Source organism: Caretta caretta, chromosome 3 (assembly GCF_965140235.1).
Source record: "Caretta caretta isolate rCarCar2 chromosome 3, rCarCar1.hap1, whole genome shotgun sequence".
NCBI lineage: Eukaryota > Metazoa > Chordata > Testudines > Cheloniidae > Caretta > Caretta caretta.
The window spans coordinates 100,914,580-100,920,579 of record NC_134208.1 but is presented as its reverse complement, the minus strand read 5'-3'; the positions used below and the strand labels follow the sequence as shown (position 1 = coordinate 100,920,579).

At 46.0% G+C, this 6,000-nt stretch overlaps 1 protein-coding gene across 16 annotated transcripts in view; it reads left to right on the top strand.

The window, feature by feature from the left end:
* Positions 1-1,968: 1,968 nt before the first annotated feature.
* Positions 1,969-6,000, top strand: part of EPB41L2 (erythrocyte membrane protein band 4.1 like 2) — a 251,269-nt gene continuing 247,237 nt past the window's right edge. For all 16 annotated transcript variants that reach the window (XM_048844567.2, XM_048844562.2, XM_048844566.2 and 13 more), the window contains exon 1: positions 1,969-2,059. The gene's annotated coding sequence lies outside the window, so the exon portion shown is untranslated. The remainder of the gene's footprint in view (positions 2,060-6,000) is intronic.

The window sequence follows — 6,000 nt, the reverse complement described above, 5'->3', positions numbered from 1 at the left end:
TAACTGAGAAGAGGGGGCCTCAGGTTAATTGGAGACACCTGAGTACAACTGATGGTCTTTAAAAGCCTATCTTCTGGTGAGGTGGGAGGGAGGAGAGATGAGAAACAAGTGGCAGAAAAGGCTCCTTCTAGGTAGATGGATGTTCCCCTCCTTACAGGGGAAATACTGAGTTTCCTTCTCTTTGGGGAAGGGCTGGTGACCAGAAGCCAGCATAAGTCAATGCTCTGTTGGGGGCAAGGAAATGTATAACTTTTGTGTTGTGGGTTTGTTTGCTCAAGAGAACTATGTGGGCCTATTCTGAGGCCCACCTTGTAAATAAACCAAAATTAAGAATTAAAAACCTTTAGACTGATTTACTCCACACCCCCCCCCCCCCCACCAGAGGGAGAAATGTTGAGTCTGGTGTCAGGCTACAGAGGTGAGAAGGGTAATAGGCTGTGAGGAGATGACCTAGTACCTATGTAGGTGGAGGTGGGAAACAAGCTGGAGGGGACCTCGTATAGGATACTTCATGTAAGGACTTGCCGATCTATATGCTTGCAACCTCTTCCATCTCCTGATGTAATGCCTTTTCTCCATGCTCCTCCTTCAAGTAACCCTCTTAAATCCATTATTCTATAAAGATAGGTCCTCGCCTCCAAGAAGCAGTAACAAACTAGGCAGAAGGAAAACAAACAAGCTAAACAAAATCATTACTCTAGTGCATCTATTCTCTCATCTGTTTATTTAGACTGAAAGCTCTCCAAGGGAGGGACCTTTAGGCTTTTATCTATAGCATATTTTTCTGTATCTGAACACAGTGGTCAGCAATTGTGTTAATTGAACTAGGGCTGAAGGTGATTTTGCTGTGGGTATACAAAACCAAAATGTGTTCCAACATTATTTTTTCTACAGGTTTAATCCCAGTGAGCTAAAAGAGTATTGAACACAGATTGTCCTTGTCTACACATTAGGGTGACCAGATGTCCCGATTTTATAGGGACCATCCAGATTTTTCACACTTGCTGTCTGGTCACCCTACTACACATACCACTAAACCAGTGCTTAATTTGTAAGAGGTGCCAGGGCTCAAGCAATTTTTTTTAACTTTCATAATTGATGCAGAAAGTCCAGAGGTACCTGGGCTATAAACTACCAAGCCTAGAATTGCCAGGGCTCAGCCCTGGCACAAACTAAGCACTCTTCTAAACTCTAAAGCTTAAACACAGCACTGTGTTCAACCCTAGTTCAGTTAACACACCTGCAGACAGCCATGTGCGGACATTAGTACAGACAAGGCCATGGCAGTGGGTGACTGGAAGTCTCTTTCCTAAATGAAAAGGAGTACTTGTGGCACCTTAGAGACTAACCAATTTATTTGAACATAAGCTTTCATGAGCTACAGCTTATGCTCAAATAAATTGGTTAGTCTCTAAGGTGCCACAAGTACTCCTTTTCTTTTTGCGAATACAGACTAACACGGCTGTTACTCTGAAATCTTTCCTGATTACGACTGCAGAAGCCACTGTTCTGCTAAGGCTCCTATAGCACTTTGCCAGCCTGTATCCCCCAGTATCTCTCTTCTTTCTCCTTTGAGGCTAGACTGGGCCCCTCACTCCAGTGGGTACGTTCCCCAAGGCATTAAACTCAATGCAGTTTCAGACTGGAGAATAGGAAGGAAGGGGAGAAAAGGCGGAGCCAATTCTCATGACAGACATAGGACTCAGCCAATAGATTTGTAGAGGGTGGCCGTCGGCGCTGATGGTGGTCTCTGAGAGGTAGGGGCTTGCGTGAGGGGGCGGGATTAATGGGGCGTGGCAAGCGTGGTCTGGGGTGAAGGACGGATGCTTGGCCGTGTGGAGGCGGGGCCTGAGGAGGAATGGGCGGGGCTAGGAAACGGGACGGGTCGGGGGGGGTTGGGTGGAGCGAGAGGCCCTGATTGAGGAGGAGGGGGAGGCGTGACCAGGGGTGGGCGGGGCCGCGCGGGGATTGGCCGGGGCGGGGTTTCGCTGGGGTTATGCTGACGGCTCCGGTCAGGGAATTTCAATTTCGGATGTGGCGGAGCTGAAGGCGGCGGCAGGTAATAGCGCGCGCGCGGGGGGGGGGGGGGTCTGTTCACCCTCCCCTCCGAGAGCTCCCGCTCGGGGCGGCGGGCGCGAGCTGGGCGCAGGTGCGACAGGGGCAGGTGCCGCGGGGCCCCGCCCTTGGGTGGGCTACCTGGTCCCTGGGCGGCCGGGGTCCCCGCGGCTCGCTGGTGTCCTTGCGCCCGGCGCGGGCTGCAGGGTCTGGGAGGACGCTGCCCCTGCAGGCCCGAGCTGGGTCGGCGCGGCCGTCAAAGCCCAGCGGCCCCTGCCCGCCTGTGGCGGCAGCGGCGGGGGGGGGGCGGCTCTTCCCAGGGCGCTTGTCCGCCCCGCCAGGGCGCGGGGAAATCCGCTGGAGGGGGCGACGCTGTGGGCGGCGCTGCGCGATGCGCCCGGCCTGCTCGCACGGAAACCCCCCGGCCCTGGGGGGGGGCTCGCCGCTCACGAAGTAGGGCGGCTGGCGTTAGCGTCCCTCCCTCCCACCGTCCCAGGGGGGCTGCTGCCGTGGCTCGGTGAGACACGCACCATCCTCCTGTCCTTTAAATCTCCCTCGTGTAGATTCCCGCGGGCTGGGAGTCCCACGCACAGCAGAGACGCTTTACTCTGCCCCCCTTAGTCAAAAGCAGAAGAGCTGAAAGCCTGGAAACTGACCCCCTTATTGCTCTTCGTCTGCATGGGGTGGTGACGACTTCCGTATTTAAGCCTAGGGGCCTTTCTCGACCTGTGAGCGTGTAGAGTATCGCCTGTGTTTGCAAACCTTGGTTTTTGTAGTTATAACAGCAAAACTGATTGAGAGACACTAGTTGCTTATTAGAAATCTCTGGCTGAGGTTTGCTATCCTATTCTAATTTCAGTACTTGTACATCTATCTGCACTGGTGGGTCTCAAACTTCCTGGTCTGATTTTTTTTGGGAGGAAAACCAGATAATACCAAACTAATGCAAACTGCCCTGAATCACTATGAAATTTTGCAAAAAGAAGAGGAGGACTTGTGGCACCTTAGAGACTAACCAATTTATTTGAGCATAAACTTTCGTGAGCTTATGCTCAAATCTGTTAGTCTCTAAGGTGCCACAAGTCCTCCTCTTCTTTTTGCAGATACAGACTAACAGGGCTGCTGCTCTGAAACCTATGAAATTTTGGTAGTCTGTATCCTTGGCATGAATAATGTGGGACAGCAAAGTGGGAAGCAGGGAGATACTTTGGACCACCACTCTTTCCATTTCAGCTGCTTCTTTCCACCCACTCCTTTTAACTCTTTTCTTTCTTTCAGGTTTGCAGGTAGAGAACTGTGACCCTCCACTGAAGCTGTGTGCCTCTGGTGCCTGCTGAGAATGCAACTGACTAGGATTGTACAGTCCTTATCAGTTTCATGCTCTATAGGCAAAACAATTCAATGCAGAGATCAGTGCCTCTCTTTGTCTACATGTCCTGAATATTTGACAAACAAAAGTTTGGTAAATAAAAGGTAGTCCATTAGTCAAGGTGTGCTAGCCAGGTCTTGTCAGGTGGGAGCCAACTGGGGTTGATTTAGTGGCTCCCAGCTCCTTACCTGCTGGGTCTGGGTGTAACCCTCTTACTTCTGAGAAGCATGAACTTCCTTTGGTGAAGCAGGAGGTAATCCCAGAAATGGACATAACTCTCAATAATAAAGCAGTACTTTTATCTAAGCAGGGCAAACCTTCAGTCTGTATGATGGTTAATAGCAGGAGGAGACCCCTATGGGAAGTTAAACATACACATTCCCCAGCAATAATACAGTGTCTCCTGTCCAATGCGTAAATATACAGATCAGTGCTCTCTGACCTGATTAAGCATTCCGTGATTCCTTGTCTGACTTCTGTCTCCAAGTTTTTGCTGCAGTCATTGATGCGAGTGTGTGCTGTGAGCTCATTTACGTCTGGACGCTCTGTTGCTGGGTTGGTCTGGACCTTCTGCCTCAGTCCAGCTGTTCTTGGGATCAAGCTCCTTCATTAAAGCTCCCAACTCAACTAAGCTGCTCTCTTTTTGCACCAAAACCTCTTAAAATGTTCTCACAGTGGTAGCATATTTTTTTAGCCTGTGTCCTTCGGATCAGCTGATTGGCTCAAGGTCATTCCTCTCTCGGGCTTGGTGATACTAACAGTCCATCCCCCAATTCAATATATAACAAATAGAAGAAAGGAAAAATTGATAGTAATATGAATTGGAAGCTAGGCATTGTAGGAAATTGATAAGGGAAACGAAGGTGAAAGCTATGGCCAGCAGAGTTAAGTTTAGTAAGGAGTTTCCTAAAGTATATTAGGAGCAAAAAAATCTTAACAATGGTATTGGTTCATTACTAGAAGAAAGTGATAAAATTATGAACAATAATGAAGAAAAGGTAGAAGTGTTCAATAAGTATTTCTGTTCTATATTTGGAAAAAAGCCAGATATTGTAGTCATATCGTATGATAATAATGAACACTTTACGTTCCAATAGTAACTGAGGAAGATGTTAAATCACGGTTACTAAAGTTAGACATTCTTAAATCAGCAGGTCCAGATAACTTACATCCAAGAGTTTTAAAAAAGCTGGCCGAGGAGCTTGCTGGACTCTTAATGTTGATTTTCAATGAGTCTTGGCACACTCTGAAAGTTCTAGAATACTGGATGAAAGCTAATGTTCTCCTAATATTTAAAAAGGTTAAACAGGATGACCTGCCTAATTAAAGGTCTGTCAGTTTGACATTGACCCCAGGCAAGATAATGAAGCAGCTGATAAGGGACTTCATTAATCCAAGAATTAAAGGAGTGTTATATGATTAATGCAAAGAACCATGGGTTTATGGATAATAGAGCCTGTCAAACTAACATGATATATATTTTTAATTTAATTTCATTTTTTTTATTTGGATGAGATTACAAGTTTGGTTGATAAAGGCAATAGTGTTGATATAATATGCTTAGACTTCTGTATGGTGTTTGACTTGGTACCAGATGAGATTTTTGATTTTAAAAAAAAACTAGAATGATATACAGCTAACATTGCATACAGTAAATGGTTTAAAAACTGGGTAACTGATAGGTCTCAAAATGTAATTGTAAAAGAGGAATTGTCATTGAGCAAGTATGTTTCTAGTTGGGCCCTGCTGGGATAGGCTCTTGACCCTATGCTATTTATGTGTGTTCTTCCAGATCATTGACAAAAATGTTAATCATCACTGATAAAGTTTGCAGATGACCAGAGGATGATAAACAATGTAGGGGACAGGTTACAGACATGGTGTGATCTGGATCGCTTGCTAAATTGGGTGCAAGCGAACAAGATGTGTTTTAATATGGCTAATTGTATATGTACGCATCTGGGAAAGAAGAATGTAGCCCATACTTATACGAGGACTCTATCCTAGAGAGGTTATTTTATCTCAGTGTTTGGCACTGATGCGATCAGGACAATACTGTGTCTAGTTCTGATGTCCACAATTCAAGAAGGTTGTAGATTAATCATTCTCATAGCTCTTCTCCAATTTAAGGAGTAGAGAACATGCATGTAGTGATTGACTCAAAGAGCTGAATCTATTTAGCTTAACAAAAAAATGTTAAGGGGTGACATGATCAGTATAAAGTCCCCATATAGGTGACAAATATTTGATAATGGGCTCTTTAGTCTCAGGGCATGTGTTCTCTAGCAACGTTAAAGCGCTGCCATGGCAGTGCTTTAACGTGGCTGTATACTGTAAAGTGCCCATGTAGACAAGCACTAACAGACACAGGTATAATGATCCAATGCATGGAAGCTAAAGCTAGACAAATTCACACTGGAAATAAGGCATCCCTTTTCACAGTAAGGGTAATTAATCATTGGAACAATTTACCAAGAGTCATGGTGGATTTTCCATCACCTGCAATTTTTAAACAAAGATTTCTTTTTTTGTTAGATATGCTGTAGTTCAAAAGGAATTATTTCAGGGCAATTCTA